Source organism: Gopherus evgoodei, chromosome 1 (assembly GCF_007399415.2).
Source record: "Gopherus evgoodei ecotype Sinaloan lineage chromosome 1, rGopEvg1_v1.p, whole genome shotgun sequence".
Lineage (NCBI taxonomy): Eukaryota > Metazoa > Chordata > Testudines > Testudinidae > Gopherus > Gopherus evgoodei.
The window spans coordinates 127,731,803-127,752,515 of NC_044322.1; positions in this window are offsets into that span (position 1 = coordinate 127,731,803).

Here is a 20,713-nt window from a genome sequence, read left to right on the forward strand (position 1 = left end):
TGTCACCCACTATGGCCATTGTGCCATTACTATATTGTATGAAATCATTGCAAAACATTGATTGCCAGGCAACATTTATTCAATTATCCCTATAAATAAGGCATCCAGTTATTTAGGGTACCAATTAAGTGGGTTCTATTTTTAAATATACTTTTAGATTTTATCAAAGAGTTATTTTGAAAAATCACAGTAATTGACAGAAATGAAGAACTGAAATATGAAAATCAGCTGATGACTGCTAACAGTTGACTGAGTTATATCTGAAAAACATATCTTCCTGCAGTGGCCAGTGCAATGAGAGTGGGAGGTGAGGGAGTCTTGTCACATCCACCCTCTGCTCTGCCTAGTCACCTACTCAGTGGGGAAGAATCAGCTGAACACTCCTTCCTCCTCTTGCAGGATCCACTGAGACATAGGGATGTGCTAACTCAGCCATGCACAATAGCACAGGCAACCTTATTCCCTTTTACAGCTGTTTGGGCCACAATTTGGCCATCAATCTAGCATTTTTGTATTGCTCATAAAATATTTGGTTGCAGGTGTGCTCTCACATGCACAGGTGTAAATTTTTTTTTCTTTTCTTTTGCTCTCATTTTTTTTAATTGGTAGCATATGAAGAATATGCAAATACAAATATAATAATATACTTTGAGTAACAGAATTGACTTCCCTTCCTCCAGATTTATAACAATGGGAGAGAAGAATTCAGCTTCGTTTTCTGATCCACCAGTAAGAACATTCTCATTACTTATATCACCTTTGATCTTTCACTGCTTTGGGCTAGATTCACAAAGAGAATTAGGTGTCTTAGCAGTCACTTTAGGCACCTAACTCCAGCATTTAGGCACCGCTGGCATTCACTAAACCTAACCTAACCTTGGCAGAAACTTATTTGCCTAAAGTCCTTCCGGTGCCTAAACTTCAGCAGCTGGGCACCCAATACTGCTACTTCAGTCCTCACATAGCCTAACAGCTCTGCACCTAACTCATGCCTAAAACTCAGAGATATTCACGAATGAAGGATCCCCCCATCTATCTTGCCTTTTGGGTCTGATACGAGAGGCAAGCTCTGAGCACACTTAAATTCATAGAAAAGCTACTGTCAATAGAGGAGGAAGTGGCCCCCTTGTCACTTTTGGCCCAGGGTTGGTGCACACACTTATGAAGTGGAAAACCCAGGTTCAATTCTCCCCACTACATAATATGGAAAAGGGATTTGAATGTGGACCTTCAACCTTCTAAGAGAGTATCCTACTCACTGCACTATAGAATATTCTGGTGGGGCCCTGTTGAAGCAGTTCCACTTTGTATGAAACACTGACTCATTATTGGGCCTAAGAAAGACTAAGTGACTCTATAGCCCAGTGATTAAAGCACCTACCGGGGAAACCCAAGTTCAAGTCCTTATTTAAAAAATAATTATTTATACGAAATGTAAACTTTAAATGGGAGAGATGGAGAGAACCCTACCCTGCAACGTCCCATAGCTCAGTGATTAGAGCACCCTTTTGAGAAGTAGGAGAACCAATTTAAAATCCTTTTGCTGCCTCAAGCAGAGCGGGTAGTTGATCATGACTCTCCCATATGTTAGGTGAGATCCTAAAACCACTGTCCTAAAAGTTACAAGGGAGGGCCAACAAGTGCTATCATATTACTCCTTGAAAAAGGACTAACCTGGCTTAGGTGGCTAACTCCAGGAGAGCATCCATGGCTGTGAATCCCAAGTACAGACAAGCTACTGCCCTGGATTTAGGCACCCACGTTACTTTGAGGTGTGGGGCTTAAGCCTTCTCAGCATTTCCTAGTGGCTAGTTTATGCTGGTTCTGTGCTCATTGTGATGCCTTTTGCACATCCTATTCTTAGGTGCTTAATTGTCCCCATACATTGTATAGGGAACGAAGGCTCCCAACCTGGGACTGTGAATTCCACTGGATGGCAGGGTGCCTAAATTTAGGCATTGCAACAATCAGTATTACAATGCCTTAGCTCTTATTCCTTCTTTTTGAACAAACAGAGCTCTCCTTTTAGATTGCAGCCTTCATTCTCATATTACAACTGCAGGGGGGCTGTAGTAGAACAGAATATATCCAGTACGTGGGTTGCTAATTTAAGAGCAAAACCTGGAGCCAGACATTATCTACCTGTTCCTCCCAGTCCAATGCAGCACATTGCACTGCAGTCAGACTGCCAGAGAAATATATATTTCTCACTTTGCTCCTGGGTAGATCAACATATTGGAAGGAAAGGAGTACTAATTACACTAATTTGTGTTTTCTTGATTTGTTTATTTTGCATGTGTGAATCTGACCACAAGTTTCACAGAAATCACCGTTCAAGTTTGTGTTTTTTTCAAAAATCATGTGAGAGAATTTGATGCCTTTGTGCAGCAGATGCTTTTATACAGAATCAGTGTTGGCATGGTTACATTTTAGATCCCACGCTTGAGAAACTTACAGCAGACATCAATGCCTCACAGGAACAAAAGATAGAATTTATCTATTCTTCACTGCAGAATTACAAGCTACATATGCATTAATGAAACTTTACTTAAACAATGCATCTAGGTTCATTAAATGGTAACCCTCCATTTGTTCCAAATGCAATAGCATTTGCTGGTGGTTGTTTTGTATATTTGGGGAAAGGACATATGGAAATGCATGTTAGACCTGCCCAAACCACATGGGGGCAAATGTTTTCTGATTTTTCACAGTCATTAGTTAGGCAAAACTCCCACTGACTTCGAAGAGAGTTTTGCTTGAGTTATAACTGAGCTCATAGATACTAGCTCCCTGAAAAGGCCTCACACTGCAGATTCAGTGATACCAACATCACCATACCTCCATTTAGCTTTTGAGTATATTGACCAAGCCCCTCCTCCCTCCTTTTCTACCGAAGAAGAATGAGGGGAAAAATGTTGTTAGTGGAAAAAAAGGCCAATAAAAAGACAAGCTTAGGCCCAATGCTACACCCAATGAATCAATATTAAAAAAAATCCCATTTAAGTCAATGGGGCAGGATCAGGCTACTTTGCAGTGCCTGATAAAAAACAAAAAAACAAACAAAAATATCAGCTCTTCAGAAAGTCCAACCTTGAATTTTCATAGACCATATTTACAGGCTTTAAGTCAAACCATTTATAAGCCCCCAAAAGATCTATCTTTAACTAGTAGCTGCAGAAAAGAGATCACAATATTCGTTTCAGCATGTTTTTAAATCCTTTCACTGAAACTCAGAATCCTTTTACCAGCTTAGAACACTGATAGTAATTCTATTACCACTGCAATAGCCATCCCTGTCTAATTTTCTAGACACAATTACTGTGCATCATACAGGGTGAATACAAATGAACAAAAGAAAAAGCTTCAGTGGAAAAGAAAAATTAAGAATGGCCTAAAATGGTCCTGCAGGGGATGCTCTTGTACTCTGTAGCCTAGAAAAATAAGCCTCCAAAATAGTCAGAAAAGGAAGGGGGGATGGAGGGGGAGAACGCCCTAGAAGTCTTCCGTGTATGATTTTTACCTCTTCCCTTGGTAATTCATACAGATACAATTAAAATTTTAATTAACCCTTATCTGGGATTTTATTTTATTTTACTTTTATTCTACACAGTTATTCATCATTTTAAAAAAGCAATCAAGGCTCATATGGAGAAAATTTCAGCTGTGTTTCCATTTTTAGGCATTAAAATATTTAGTCAATTAAGTTTTTCTGATAAAATATACATTAAATCATATCAAATGTCTAAATTAATGGTATTTTCATTGAATAGCCTTGGTGATCCTGTCATGGGGATCTGGGCCGGGGGAGGGGCAATTCAAACCATTAAGAAGTTGTGTCACCATTTGCCCTGTAACCCTGGGTGCTTCACAATGCTTCTGTGCTGTAGCTGCCAGCCAGGATTGCTCACAGCCAGCTTACAGCCATGCAGATCATGACTTGCTGTGTGATAGACAGCTCTGGTTCATTAGCTCTGACCCCAGCAGCCTTTACAGCCTCACAGATGCTTCCACCAACCTTGGTTACAGCCAGCAAGGTGACCCACAAGATACTCCCCCTCCAGAATTTTCCCAGAACCATATGCCCTGAAGTGTCCAGCTCTCTTCTAGACAGCTCAGAGAAATAATAAGGTTTGTGAGTTCCTTTAAAGAGACAAAATCCCTTCACAGTTCATTAACTTAACTGAGCTAAATTCACCCTTCCCTGCAAAGATAGCACTGGTTTAAAGTAATAATAAAACAAATTTATTAACAGTAGGGCATAAGTTAAGTGATGGCAAGTAAAGGGAATAAAGTTAGAAATGGTTAAAAGCAAACAGAAGTGAAAACACAGATCTACAAGTTTAAGACTTAATTTAGCAAGATACAGATTTTGTTCAAGATGTTTTCTCTCACCAATCTTCATCCTTCCCAGCCATGATGGACTTTCCCACAGTCAGGATATTTCACAGAAGTAGAAGATGCTTGCTGTTCTTCTCTTCCTAGGTGAAATATCTTTGCTTAAGCATTCAGGTTTCTCACCTATATTCAGTTTCCAGAGACTTCAATTCTACCCCTACTCTCCCACCTCGGTAGGACTTATCTTTCTGAGTTTGCAAGAACTTTGTGTCTGTCTAGTGTTGGATAACAAAGTTCAATGAACTTGTTTCAAGAGGTAAAACAACCTCAGGCTGTTTTTCCCTTCCTGTGGACTTCCCATCCCCCTGTTGAGTTGAATGTATGGGACTTCCATTGTTTTTGATCACACCTTGCTTAATTTCATTAGAGACAGATTGATAGCTATGACTTTCTCTCCTGCCTGGGTGATACACAGACTATAAAGCCCAATATCAGTGAATATCCAGAATTCTTTATACAGTGTAAATACATACATTTTATTATATTAATCTCCAGTATGGCACAGGGTTTCTTAAAACACCTTGCTTGATAAATGTTTATGATACAGTAATATTGTACACAATCAGTTGATTCAATTGCTTATCACTTGAGGTTCAGACCCCTGGTATGAATAGCACAGATGACATTTCTCTTCCCTCTGGAAGTTGTATCTTCTCCTGCTTGTTAGTTTGATAGCTTTGTTACCTAACATGTAAATAGACCTCTATTGTCTCTGTCTGTTGACTGTGCTTAAATGAAGATTATAGTGTCTCATACCTAAATTTACAACATATAATTTGACAGTAAAGACTAAATTTTCTGAGCATTTTTCAAGGAAACTGATAATTTACAAGTTAAACCCTCTAAGGAATTTTTCAGTAGTCTTTTTGAGTCTCTGTAACAACCTTTAAATCTTTCCATAATGTTTGAAATTATTTAAAACTATGGGGATAGATACTTTAAAATAAATTAGATTCTAATGAAGAAGAGTTATTAATAATTATTTTCTATAATGTATAACTACAATGAGGCCAAGTTCAACAAGTTAGATCATTCTTAAATAGTGTCATTGTGACACTTGCTGCTTCATTGTGTATAAATAATACAGTGGACCAGAGTGAAAGAGTGAGAATGACTCTTTAGTCCACTGGTTAGGACACTCACCGGAGTGGTAGAAACGCAAGACAAACCCTGATCAATAGCATCCCCTCATAGGCAGCAGAATGCATATGCTGCACTTCTTCACCAGTGACAGTCTTCAAACCTTCCACTTTGAGAGGACATATGGTAGTGTCAGACCAATAATTAAGGAAAGGCTATGCCATATGTTGCCTCTATACCACCATCCCAATGCCTCCTCTAATTTATCAGTTGGTTAGTACCCATTATGACTCTGAAGTTTAGGGCAGTGACAAAGCTCCTCCTCTCCTATCTGTTTCTGGCAAGTCTTTCAATGGTTCCCCAGCTGTGCTCCAGGTTTTTCAGTTCAGCTTCCATAGCTCTTTGCCATGTTGTTTTCACTTTCCTTCAGGCGTCCATCTTAATGCTTTTCTGGTGATGGAATCAGTTTCCATCCCCAGCACCTCCTAATAATGATGGTGCTCATATCTTCTTGGCTGCACTGTGTGACTAGGTCTTGATTTGAGATTGTTCTGGGCCAAAAGATACAGAGGATTTTTCTGAGGCAGGTTGTATGGAATGAAGACAGTTTGGACATGTCCTATTTTGTTATTTCCCAGCATTCTGCATTATAAAGTAGAGTTGAAAGTATGCAGTTCTGATAAATCTTGAGTTTGGTTTTGAGTATGAAGGCACACCATATTTTAGCCCTCAGCATATGGATTGGATACTTTCCTAAAGCTGTTATTAAACTGTAGAAACTGAGATTTGCCATTCAGTTCCTGTTGACTCTTACTGTATGAGAACAACAAATCTGACTGGAGATGCATTGGCAGGAGTTGCATTTAGTGTTGTTTGCCCATGGCAAACCTGTATTATGGAGCAAGCACCTAATCTCCTTAGCCTCATCCACATTGTGAATTTGCTTTTTGACTGAATTCTGATTTTAGTGTTGCTGATATTCTTGGGATCATGAGCACTATGATGCAGCTGCCAAGGCCTCATCAGCGGAATATGAGAACAGAGAATGTTAACATAAGAGATATAATATATAGAGATAAATAACATCATTCCCCAAGACATGGAGAGGGGATATAAGCTTTGATGTAAGAGAGATTTGGGTCAATAGCCCCGAATGTTTGGAGGCAACTATCTTTCTGGCACAGTCCTATACCAGCCATTTATTTGAATTCAAGCAACCTATGATACTGGCTTGGTTACAAGGAAAGGATTTCTGAGCCTAGACAGAAAGATAAATGTTTTACATAATCAGATTTTCAAGGGCAGGAGAGTCTCTGAGGTGAATCAAAGATAAATTAGTAAAACTGGTGCTTTATCCCACTAGTGTGAGAATCCTTTATTTAAAAAAAAATAATTCACAATATCCTTCATTAAGGCAGTCACAAAATTAAATTTAAAAATAAAAGGGAGTAGTTAACTCCTTTGAGTGTTGGTGGCAACTCTTCCTGGAGAGCTATGAGGAAGGTTTCCTTTTCTCCCCTTCAGCCATATTTCTTGGAAGTCTCATGAATATTAAATAAACCAGTTCTTGTTTCTGTAAAGGTCTTTGGGCTAAATTATTAAAATTAGTGAATTTCATTCTGAGTACTCACAAACTATGGAAAAAATAGCAGGGGAAATTTCCACATGCTCCCTACCTTTAGTTTAACTTTGCTATGTCTAAGCAGGCTATGAATTTAGTAGTGACCTACAGCCATGAACAAAAGCTGAAAGTCCCTGTCCAAACATAATTAGCTTGTTGCTAAAGTTATTTCTGGGAGCAAGCAAAAGTTGGGTTAGTTCAAAAAACCTGCTTCTACTGGTGGAGAATAACCCCCTAAGGATGCAGTGGGTATAACCCCAATACTGTAAAGCTTGTCCTGGACTGTTGACAAGCTCAAGATTTTGCAGAATAGAGCATACAGGTCAAATCTCATCCACGTGCCAGAGGGAACTGAAGATCAAGGTATGATACCTTTCCTGAAATCCCCATCTTTATGCCTTCTTTCCAAGATTCCTTATTGGCAGGAGAAAGCTCAAATCAAATCTCACAACATTAAGTTCTTGAAGGTAATTAGGTCTATTAGCATCATATTAGTGAGGTTTCATAATAGGGAATTAATATTGTGTGAGACCAACAGGACAGTAGATGCTCAAATGAAGTAACCAACCTTTTGGTTTCACTCTCTTTTTCTGTTTAGAAATTCAAAATAAGAGACTGGTATTTGAACCAATTGAATATATATATTCATCACAGATCTGTGATTTGTATCTGTTGCAAACCTTCACTGTAGCTGGGTGTAAGGTTCTTGGGAGGCTACGGGCCTACCCAGGGTGCTCTGCATGAATGAGGTCCACACACACTGTGAGTTATTGGCTTTAATGAAGGCAAAGTGACACACCCGCAACGGGGACTCCTGGCGTTGCTGTCACAGAGGCGGGGAACCCAGAGCACTGAAGCTCAGCCTGGTATGGAGTCCAAAGGTGGGGCCGAGAGCATACAGCTATATATACAAAACACAGAAGCAACTCATACATATGCAAATAGGGCCTTTCCACAGCTCTGTCCACCCCTTGGCCAAAGGCCAGGGACTTTCCACAGGTGGTGTACACCCTTTGGCCAAGGGCCATACAAACTGGCTGTAACCAGTTAGAAGCAGGCTATAGCTGGCTTGCCGTGTCCTACAGTGACCGGCCACTTAGTAAGCAGGGGCTTTCCACAGGCCATCGAGAAAGCGAAAATACCCTAGCTAGGCCGTTACACAATCTTCCACAGTTCCCTAAACTGAGCAACAAAGAATATTTGTGTGTGTGTGTGTGTGTGTGTGTGTGTGTGTGTGTATATGTACTCTTTGTTACCCAGCTATCTTGAAAGTTTGCTACAGATCCAAATCACAGACCTGTGATGAACCATCTATGGAGAATTTGGTTTTGGAAGACTACAAGGAAGTCAAGAAATCAAGTTTACTTGCCCATCTGAGCTTCATTTGTCTATTTATTTTGCTTTGATTTGTGTTCCTTGGGGGACAGATCTCTCTGTCTGCACAAGTTATGATAAAGCTTTTATATAGTGCATTGATTTATTGTAAGAGGTACATTCTTTGTTGAGCCCACTAATTATTATATTAACAGAGAAAGTAAACCAGTGACTGTATTCAGTTTTTTGCATGCCTGCTCTTGAGTACACTTCTACATTTACCTTAACATTGTATTCATTTGTTGATTTTACAATATATGGTATTCCTCTTATTTGCATTATATTTAGTAGATGCTCACATTGGCTGAGGACCCTCAGAAACCATAGAGACCACACTTGGCTGTGTGCTACAATTGAGCAGTAGATCATGGATGTTTTATTTTTTCTTCTCATTGCCAGGTACTAAAATATTTCTCCCTCAGATCTGCTTCTTGTTCATTTAATGATGCTGATATTATTAGCGTCAGTGATGTACACATTCACATTTTCATTTCCCACTCTTTCACTTTTTCTCTCTCTCCTCCTCCTTCCTGGACAGAGGAGAGTTACTTTATTTTTAAGTATCAGAGGGTAGCCGTGTTAGTCTGGATCTGTAAAAGCAGCAAAGAATCCCGTGGCACCTTATAGACTAACAGACATTTTGGAGCATGAGCTTTCGTGGGTGAATACCCACTTCCTCAGATGCATGTAATGGAAATATCCAGGGGCAGGTATATATATGTGTGCTAGCAAGCAAGCTAGAGATAACGAGGTCAGTTCAATCAGGGAGGATGAGGCCCTGTTCTAGCAGTTGAGGTGTGAAAACCAAGAGAGGAGAAACTGGTTCTGTAATTGGCAAGCCATTCACAGTCTTTGTTCAATCCTGAGCTGATGGTGTCAAATTTGCAGATGAACTGAAGCTCAGCAGTTTCTCTTTGAAGTCTGGTCCTGAAGTTTTTTTGCTGCAGGATGGCCACCTTAAGGTCTGCTATAGTGTGGCCAGGGAGGTTGAAGTGCTCTCCTACAGGTTTTTGTATATTGCCATTCCTAATGTCTGATTTGTGTCCATTTATCCTTTTCCGTAGAGACTGTCCAGTTTGGCTGATGTACATAGCAGAGGGGCATTGCTGGCATATGATGGCGTATATTACATTGGTGGATGTGCAGGTGAATGAACCAGTGATGGTGTGGCTGATCTGGTTAGGTCCTGTGATGGTGTCGCTGGTGTAGATATGTGGGCAGAGTTGGCATCGAGGTTTGTTGCATGGATTGGTTCCTGAGCTAGAGTTATTATGGTGTGGTGTGCAGTTACTGGTGAGAATATGTTTCAGGTTGGCAGGTTGTCTGTGGGCAAGGATTGGCCTGCCACCCAAGGCCTGTGAAAGTGTGGGATCATTGTCCAGGATGGGTTGTAGATCCTTGATGATGCGTTGGAGGGGTTTTAGCTGGGGGCTGTATGTGATGGCCAGTGGAGTCCTGTTGGTTTCTCTCTTGGGTTTGTCTTGCAGTAGGAGGCTTCTGGGTACACGTCCATTGTCTTGTGGGGGCAGGAATTTCATGCCAGGGACATATATCCAGTATCCCAGTATAAGAACAAGAAATGATAAGTAGAGATGGCCCTGGGGTGGAAGTGCCAGAGGACCTACTGCTATGTATATCCTCCAATATTCCTTGGCCAGCATGGAGAGGCCACGTAATGGATACTCCAGCCACTGACTTCCCTCTCAGCCTCTCACCCAATCCCCTTGCATCTGACCCATTTCTGGAACAGTTACTTGAGCTAGATTTTCCCCAGATACATGACTTATATAATTTTTAAAATACATGACCACTATGCCTCATTGGGTAATTGTAGCTAACACTACACAGGAAATTTTTACTGATTGGTGTCACAGAGAAACCAATTTACAGAATATTAGTAAATGGAATTGATTGCAGGACTGTGCAAAATGCAATGCATAACTTTAGTCACTTTGACAAGACCAGCTGTGATGACATGCTGATATGCAGTTCAAATTGGTCTTTAGACAGGAATATATTTATCTAGAAAACTTAGAGATATAAGAACACCTCATAAATAGCTGATCATTTCCAACAGAGAGCTCATTATTGGCTTAAACTACGTAAAATGATACCAGGTGTATTCAGCTTTAAGGCCATAATTTTCTTAAAACTACACAAAAATTTTTCTAGAACCACAATATAGGACATACAGAGTCTAAAGGGTTAAGGAAGTGATTATACTTGCTTTAAGAATTTTTTTAACTGTGTAATTATAAGTATGTGCACAGATTTGGAAATGTATTTAGCCTTCAGTACTAAAAGACACTAATATGTATTTTCTGGTTGGTACCTGTTAAGAATGTAAGTATGTAGTTTACTAATGATATTGTTAAGCAATTTAGTTGTTGCAGACAAGTACCTGTCACAAAACAAGGAATTCCTCCCCTTTAAAAATGTTACGACTATTTAATGAAACATATACATTAAAGCTACACAAAATTTGCAAAATTAAAAAATGTAATAATCAAGAAATTTGACAATTTTAGACTAATTCTAACATTACCTCTAAATAAACGTAAGATTAACTTGCTCTTAAATTTTGTCTCTTGTATAAGTATAGAATGTATAAGCAGTCTTACTATGTGATCCTAGGTTATCTTGGAAACACTAGTATTCCTAAGGTTGTAGAAAACATTGTTATGTTATATTGTTTTCGAAAAATAGCATGTATCAACATACATGTGGGTAAGAGGAAAGAGATAAACTTCGGGCAATGCATTTTGAATACCAAATTATGCAATCTTAAAGTTGCCTTTATATAATGTAAGGGTTTTTTGTTTGTTTGCATTTTATATATAATAACACAGGAACAGTTTTTCCAGTATTATTGTTAGATATAAGTGCTATCTAAATAAAAAGAGTGAAAAAATGTGTAATATAATTGTCACAGTTCAGGGCAACTGAATCTGTATTTCCTTCTCCGCGATCCACTCTAGACTCCCAGTTCCTCAGTCTCCTGTGTTGGGCAGAGACCTGAGTCTCTCTCCCTCCTAATTGGAATTTTTCCAGGCTGCACAGTTCCCTGCCTAAAATGTCTTATTCCCAGCAACCCAGACTGCCTAAACCAGCCAGAGTGTGTGCTTTACTTATTTTTCTAAGGCACTGAATGACAATTGCCAGCAGTTATAAGTTACCATTCAAATTTTTCCAAATAAGCACATTTATTTTTAAGGTTAAAGCATTACAGAGAAAATATCAAAACAATAAAAGAACCTACATGCATGCTAATAAGCTTACAAGAGATTACCCACATCCCAAACAAGGGGTCAGGTAGGTGCCCACCAAGAGGTTTGTACATGGTTACAAGTTTATAATAGCCTAAGCTCAGAAGAAGAGCAGTGGTTAATCAGTTAGTCTTTCCTTTATCCAGTTCATGCCTCTGAGCAGTCAAAAGTCCCCTTCTCAGGGTGTAGCTTCAAAAGGCTGAGTCTTTGAATAACTAGAAGTGGTATATTTGCATTCACTTCTCCCAGAACATTTCCTGGGAAACTCATTTAACCTTGTTTGTGCCAAAAGTTAATTTTTTTCTGGCACATTGTTTCAAATAGTCCTTTGAAGCTCATAATTCTTTTAAGGTTATAATGTACAAAATACATCCCTGAGTTTAGCTCATCAGCATGCTCAGCACTTACTGTTGGTTAAAGCTAATAGAATTTGAGACTTCGTATTTGTGACCTTTAAAGGATTGATCACACTGAAAAGAAATTGCTTTATATGCTGTAGAAATGATTTTAGACCCTCTCACCATTCCCAAACATGTGTTAGCTCATTTACAAGATTTTTCTTAAATTTCAGGCTACAGAAGTTAATTAGCAGAAATCTGAACTATTCCTCCTAAATACTAACTGTTAACCTTACTATTTACTTCATTTTCTTTTAAATGAATATGTGAGTATTGGATAATTGGGTGTCAAGATCATCTGACTCTTGAGTCAACTGTACAAGATATGCAGTAGATAGAAGGCCAAAGAAAATGTTGCTTATGGGTCTCATCTACGCCTTTTCTTTATAGATTTCTTAGAATCCATTAGAAAGGTCATTATATTCCAGGAAGAGCAATTCAGTGCCCGATTAAATCAGTTGAGAGGCTCCCATTCACACAGATGTGCATCAGTCTCTAAATCACAACTGCTCGATCAAGCCTTCTTTACAGTTTTATACAAAACAAGCTTTCTCTCGAGAAAGTCTGCAACTCTTATGGACAAAAAGAAAGGCTTCTGAAAGTTCATATGTGCAAAGTTCTCTCAAGGCTCTCTCCTCTTCCCTCTCTATGCCAATGAGAGTTTTGGCATTTGTTCTAATTAGAGTAGAATCTAGCCCTTACTGAGTAAGGCCAGATGTACTCTAGGGACTTTTGCCAGCATACCTATACTGGTCAGGGGTAAGGAGAGGTGTCATCCCTGACCAATATACCTGTGTCAGAAGATGTCTCTAGGGTAGAAACAAGTATACTGTCAGGGCTGCATTTTTACTGGTATAGCTTGTTTCATTCCTAAGGGGTTGGTTTTACTATACAAGTACAAAGCACAACTTTGCTAGTAAAGCTGCATCCAAACTGAGAGCACTATGCTGAAGTACAGGTTTCAGAGTGGTAGCCATGTTAGTCTGTATCAGCAAAAATAATGAGGAGTCCTTGTGGTACCTTAGAGACTAACAAATTTATTTGGGCATAAGCTTTCGTGTGCTAAAACCCACTTCATCAGATGGCACAAAGAATCCCTGTTGTTTTTGCCAGAGTAGCATTCCAGGAGTCCTATATTGGTAAAGCGCTCCTAGCGTAGACATGGACTAAGCAAACAGACAGACTGGTAGCTCTGAGAAAGATGTATCCTTCTCTGCCCATTCATCTAAATCAGGGGTCAGCAACCTTTCAGAAGTGGTGTGCTGAGTCTTCATTTATTCACTCGAATTAAAGGTTTCATGTGCCAGTAATACATTTGAATGTCTTTAGAAGGTCTCTTTCCATGATATATAACTAAACTATTGTTGTAGGTAAAGTAAATAAGGTTTTTAAAATGTTTAAGAAGCTTCATTTAAAATTACATTGAAATGCAGAGCCCTCCGGACCGGTGGCCAGGACCCAGGCAGTGTGAGTGCCACTGAAAATAAGCTTGCATGTCACCTTTGGCATCCTTAAGCAATGACGATGCCTCCTCTCCTTCCCTATGTATCTCTTACTTCCTTAGGAATGTTAGAAAGTGGCAGTGAGACCACAAAAGCTGAAATATAATGTGATATGGTATTGTATGAGTTATTGCAACCTTTGTCCAGTTACCTCATAGCCACCCTATAACATATCCTTTGCTTACCTGATAGCATGTGCTAATAACCATTGGCAAAAGCTCTCCAGCAACATGAAAGAAGCACACATGAACTTTGAATTGATTCTGGATGCATAGATGTCATCACATAAGATAAATCAGACTCTGTATTGTAATATGTGTTGATGGCTCATTGGCTACATTTGTGACTGGGGTAATTGGCTGGAGTGTGCCAGGCACCCATAATTGAAGCTAACTTTTGCTCTTTATTTGCTCATTTGAACTTTTTGAGTAATTATCTCAGTTTTTACTGGACTTTGGTTTGCTCGTATATGAACATCATTAATCATTATCAGCTTTAAAATGTACTTTGCTTCTCCTTAATAAATGCTAAATTATAAATGCAGACAAAGAAATACTCCTAGGTAATTTTAAAGCATTTAATACATACTCCTAGGTAATTTTAAAGCACAGACAATAAAGTAATAAAGTCTCCCAGTGAGATTAGTCTTAAGAGTTATTATGTATGATGGTTTGTTAATGAGATGATGCTCATGGGTGCCAGAAATGGGAGGGAAACATTCACCACCACATCAGTCCTGGAGGCAGAGCCTTTAAATATTTCAGTTCTCTTTGTGGTAAGATTTTTTTTTAGCTCTTTATTTTTGTAAAGATAAAGTAGAAACTATAACAATGTTGAAGGCTTTCCATTATGGGCCAATCGTATTTCCCACCACATCTGTCCACGGCCTATCTTTGTTACTCACAAAACTTGTAGCTATGGGTGCCACAATTTTTGATGGGGACATCAACCATCTATTGGAGCAGACTATGCTGCTGTCGCCAGAGCTGGGGCCAAAAGGCAACCTCCCATCACCAACTGTCTCACTGTAGCTCAAATTACTCTTCTACTGAACTGCAAGTTTTACCTCTTTTCCCAATGAGTGGCAACATAGTGGAGGCAGGCACCAGGGGGAGAAAAGAACCAGACCAACAAACTATACCAGTTGCAGTGTAGCAGCAGAACCGTAGAGGGGAAAGAATGCATGCAACACTAAGGCAGAGGAATAGATCACCTCTCAACTGAAAGAGAAGCAACCCCACCTGAAGGCACTAGTGTGGGAGAGAGGCGAAAACAAGGGAGGAAGGGGAAGGACTGGAAACTAGCTGTTTCACATACTGTGAAAAGCAATAGTGCTCCTCCTTAGGGAGAAGAAGAAAGGAACTGCAATGAAGGTTGGTAAAAGTCCAGCAGCAGCACCACAGGGGAAGGCGATGGTCTTGCTTTCCCTCCATTGATCCCCATCAATCCACAGGAGACCTGGTTGGGGACAGTTGTGTCTTGGCAGCAGTTTCCCCTCACATAATATGCTTCCCACCTATGGTCCCAGCACCATGCTTTCAAAGGCCAAACTAAAAAGTCCACAGCATCCCTAAAAGCTTCAGCAGAACAGCAGCCGCCTCAGCAGCAGGGAAGGATTCTTCTCGGCTTGAGAGCCCTTCTCTTGATATCAAAGTCTGCATTCATCCAAGGCAGCACCTCCTGTTCCGCCACTACAGTTAATGGACTTTTTGTTGGCCTTTACTATTATCCACTTCTTGTACTTTGCCTTGCTTCCTGCTTTAATCCTCCGAATCCTTATGTCTACTTTTACTCTACGCTTTTCTCTTTCCCAGGCCTACACCCATCACACCTCTCCATATCACCCTGTCCTCTATCCTCGTCAATCCATACTTCTTTCCAGTGCTCTATAAATTCTCCACAAACACCAAAATATGCAAAAACCCAAACAAATGAAATCACACCAGGAAATAATCAGGTTGTTAAAATGGGGGGAAACAAAACTTGACAGAGGTTTATTTAATAAAATAGCAACAGGAAGTGGTGTTTTTTTTTAACACACACACACACACACACACACACACACACACACACACACACACACGACTTCACAAAAAACAATACTGATATCAGATCATGCAGGACTAGACCCATAGGGTTGGGTACTGTTGGGTGTGTGTGTAGAGACAGAGCAATATTGCTTCTGTGGAGAGAGAAAATACATCATAGAATGATTGGTGGGGAGAAAGGTTAATTTTCTTTCTGTGTCAGGATTACTTTCTCTCTCAGGAAGAGTCTGGGAGGGGGAAAGAGAAGGAGGGAGGAAGGTGAATTGTCCTCTCTGTTTAAGGATTCAAGGAGTTTTGAATCACAGTGATCTTCCAGGGTAACTCAGGGAGGGGAAGCCTGGGAGAGGCAACGGTAGGGGAAGGGGTTTTCTTTCCTTGTGTTAAGATCCAGAGGGTCTGGGTCTTGGGATTCCCCAGGCAAGGTTTTGGGGGGACCAGAGTGTATCAGGCACTGGAATTCCTGGTTGGTGGCAGTGCTACGGGTTCTAAGCTGGTAATTGAGCTTAGAGGAATTCATGCTGGTACCCCATCTTTTGGACGCTAAGGTTCAGAGTGGGGAATTATACCATGACAGAGGGCATGGTATAGTCTTCATGGTCTACAAAAATACTACATTAGATTACTATAATTTGCCATTGTATTTTTACTTTGATTTTACTAGAGTAATTTAGCACTGACAAAAATAATAATGTAGTTTCTGTGGAAACAGCACATCAAGTTTTACTATAGTATTATATTAAATAACTTTATTGTAGTATTTTTTTCCTGGGAGTATAGGGAGGGGCAATAACCTATGTTGTTAGCTTCATGCAGAAGTCAATGGGGTAATTTGTCCATTTGCCCCCAGCAGCTGAACTAAAATTTAGATATCTGGGAAAGGGAAATGTGATGGCACAGAGCGCAAGCTGTCAGAGTGACAAGCACAGCAAAACAAAGACTCTCACTAGATTGCAGAGATAACTTGGCAGCAGTACTGTAGTCATACTACTGTACTGACAGTAGGTGATAGTGTCTGGGAAGGATTAGGGATATAAATTAAAAAGGAAAATAAAATGCTCTTGTATATTTAAGACATAGCAATTGTTATTTCTGCAGGCATGTCTTATTGTATACACAGATCTATCTGTTGTTAAGTAGGTATTAACACAAGCAGAAAAGTAAAGCAGTAATTCTAGGCAGAAAATGAGGTTTGATTCACAATGTGAAAGTCAGTCCTTGGTACTGGCTCCATCTCTTTAATGTTTCTTTAAATTGAAATTGATCCTCTTTGTTCCAAGATTGTAATTTGAAACATCTTACAGTCAATCAAACTGTAATGAAAATATTTAACATGTACACTACACAGGCTCCATTTTTTAACATGTACCCTCTCTGGTCCCTTATTATCATTGACGGCAGATGAAATAGCCATAACCATGGCTCAGTGGGACACAGCATGAAGCGGCGTTGCTCACACAATACATTAAACTCTAACCTAAGGTTGTTTGTTTTCTCTTCTGCAGGCCTGCAGATTTCAGAGAGAAACAATAAGTGGTGGCATAAGGCCCACCTCTGCACTCCAGTTTATTCATTATAGATTGTAGGGGTTAATAACTCTAAAAGAAAGACTGAATGGCAAAAGCAGCTGGTATATTACACAGATTACCTCTGCCTCCCAGGGAAAATTATGCATATTATAGGAGGTGTAAAGTTGACCACATTCCAATATTTTAAACCAGTGGATTTTCTTACCATGAAGACTTAACACCAAGAACAATGACACTGCAAATCTTACATTTAAGTCATGCTTTTGGCTAAAAGCTTTCAACATTTTTCAGCCAGGACAATGCTAGTAATGATTCTGCCATCCAAAGTCTTGCTGAAGTTCCATATTCGAAAGGAAATCTTTAAAGACTTTCATAAGAAAGAGGCCTGCTGGTTTCTGAGCATGTTTAAATGCTGTAATTATGTTCCAGTCATAAATCACTTCTCCTTTGAAGACGACAATCAGTGAACACATAGCAATTCTGTGCTGCTGGCACCTGTTGTGTATGAGGATGGATGGCATAACCAGTCAATAAGTTTCCCTTTGGCCTACCAGAAAATATCTGCTAGAGACAGATGAGTGGCTCTTGGCCAGATGCTACAGCAAGGGAGCTATAAATGCTTCTGCCTCCAGATTAATCACCCAATTTACAGTGACAGGAGTCACTCACCACATTGTGCAGGCATTTCTGGGATTCTCTAATTATCACACAAGAATGTGTAGAAAATAGAGTCTTTTTCTTAAGAATATAAAGGTGGCAGAAAAGTACAACAAACCTGGGAAACCAAAAAGTGTAGTCCACCTGCATGCAGATTTCTACAATGTTGTATGCTTTCTGAGTGATGGGGTCAGACCCCAAAACAGAGGTATTCATGGGTACTCTCTCATTAGTTTAATTAAATTTAACTATTGGCAAATATATGCAGCATGGGTGAAAAATGCACCTCTGCACAATGCACATTCACAAGTTAACATTACAAAATACAAATTACAGGTCATGATCCAGATCCTCTGCTATCGTCAATTGGCGTAGCTCCATTGAAGTCAATAGAGCCATAAAGATTTACACCAGCAGAGACTCTACAAAATGTATTGCCTGTAACATACCACAAGATGAATAATACACTTTGGTCTTGGACAGAACTTTTCTTCCATAGAGATCAAAGAGAGACTTGAAGTGACACAAGCAAAGTTACGGTATAGCAGACTCTCCTGCCTCCCAGTATGTGCTCCGTCCACTCGATTAAAGCATGCTTGGGAACTTAAATTAATATCTTAACCTAAATTCATAACTTTGCTAGATGCTAAAAATTATGGACTGAAAAGACACACTGGATTTATGGTTTATTACAACAATCTGTAACACACTTAACCCCCCTCCAACCTTCCCTCTTTCCCCTATGAATGGAGAGGTATTAATGGGCTACTTCAGCATGAATGGTCCCTTGAAATAAGTGTGAACTACTTATGCTAAAAAATCTGTTAAATCTTGTATTTACCTGTGACACTCAGGGCATGGCTACACTTGCAGTTGTAGAGCGCTGGGAGTTAAACCAGCCCTCGGAGACTGCAGCAGGGAAAACGCTGCTGAGTGTGTACACTCTCAGCTGGAAACGCACTGGCATGGCCATATTAGCAGCTCTTGCAATGCCACAACGAGCAGTGCATTGTGGTAGCTATCCCAGCATGTAAGTGGCTGCAACATGCTTTTCAAATGTGGGGGGGTGGGGTGGAGTGTGACAGGGAGTGCTTTGTGTGTATGTGGAGGGAGAGAGAGTGCGTTTTGGGTGGACTGAGAGTGTGTCAGCATGCTGTCTTGTAAGTTCAGACAGAGCAAACCTCCCTCCTCTCACTCACTCAAAGCAAGCAGAATTCCTTTGTCCCAGGGCAGATAAGCAGCCAGCTATCAGAGACGGAGCTTTGAAAGGGCATAGCCACATTCCTATAGTGAGTTCAAAACAATGACAAGAGTGGCCACTTGACTTAAGGGGATTTTGGGACATTTCTGGGGATCAATCAGATCTTAAGGTGGCCATCCTGCAGCAAAAAAACTTCAGGACCAGACTTCAAAGAGAAACTGCTGAGCTTCAGTTCATCTGCAAATTTGACACCATCAGCTCAGGATTGAACAAAGACTGTGAATGGCTTGCCGACCACAGAACCAGTTTCTCCTCTCTTAGTTTTCACACCTCAACTGCTAGAACAGGGCCTCATCCTCCCTGATTGAACTGACCTCGTTATCTCTAGCTTGCTTGCTAGCATATATTTACCTGCCCCTGGAAACCCACGAAAGCTCATGCTCCAAAACGTCTGTTAGTCTATAAGGTGCCACAGGATTCTTTGCTGCTTTAATCAGAGTGCAGTAATGCAATACCTTCTTCACACTGGTGCCGCGGCGCTCCAGTGGGGACACAGCAAACATTGCACCCACCGAGGTGGAGTACCAGCAGTGCTGTAGCCATGGAGTCAGAGCACTCTACATGTCTTGCCAATGTGGAAGTGTAGTGAGCTAGTGCGCCAGGGGCTCCTTTAGTACGCTGTAACTTGCAAGTTTAGCCAAGCCCTCAGAGAGTATGTCTACACTACAATGTTAGTTCGGGCTCAGGCTCAGACCCATATGTGCCAACTTTCACCCATGGAGAATAATTAGCATGTGCTAAGCACCCACAAGCAGCCAAGCTCCTCTCCCTCGCACCCACTTCTGCCAGTCGGTGGCTCCTGCCGATCAACTCCTCCCCCTCCCTCCTATCGCCTCCTGAATGTGGCAGAACAGCTGTTTCGTGGCATGAAGGAGGTGCTGGTGAGGGGAGAGGGAAAAGTGGGGATGGGACGTGCTCGGGGCAGGGGTTGGAAAGAGGTGGGGAAGAGGTGGGGATGAAGTGAGGGTAGGAAAGGTGGGGTGGGGTGGGGCCTTGGGGGAATCTGTGGAGTGTGAGTGGGGAGGGGTGAAGCGGGGGCAGGATGAGGCATGGCAGGGATGGGGTAATGGGCAAGGGGTGGAGTGAGGGGAGGGCCCAAAACTGAGAGAAGGTTGAGCACCCCTGAGGAAAATTAGAAGGTGACACCTGTGTTCAAACCTAACTCCCCTTCTATTCACATAAAAATAACACTAACCCAGGTCTTGGACCCAGGGTCCCAGGACCCTACAGGTCTATCTAAATAGCAAAAAAAAAAAAAACCCCAAAACCTATGGTTGGCACTTGCTAGCCAATCCGGGCTTGCAGGACTCAGCTGCAAGGGTGTGTCATTGCTGTGTAGACTTCTGGGCTTGGGCTTGGGCTGGGCCTGAACTCTGTGACCCTCCCATTGACCCTCCCCAAGCAGCAAAAAAAGAAAAGAAAAAAGAAATAAAAAGAAAAACCTGATTGAACTGCTGCCAAAGAACCGCTGAAGAGGAAGACAGGGAGTGAAGGGCCTGCAGCTGAATTGCTGCCGAAGACTGAAGCGGGCCAATTGAGCTGCTGCCGAAGTGCCGCCGCCTCAGACCTGCCACCCAAACAATGG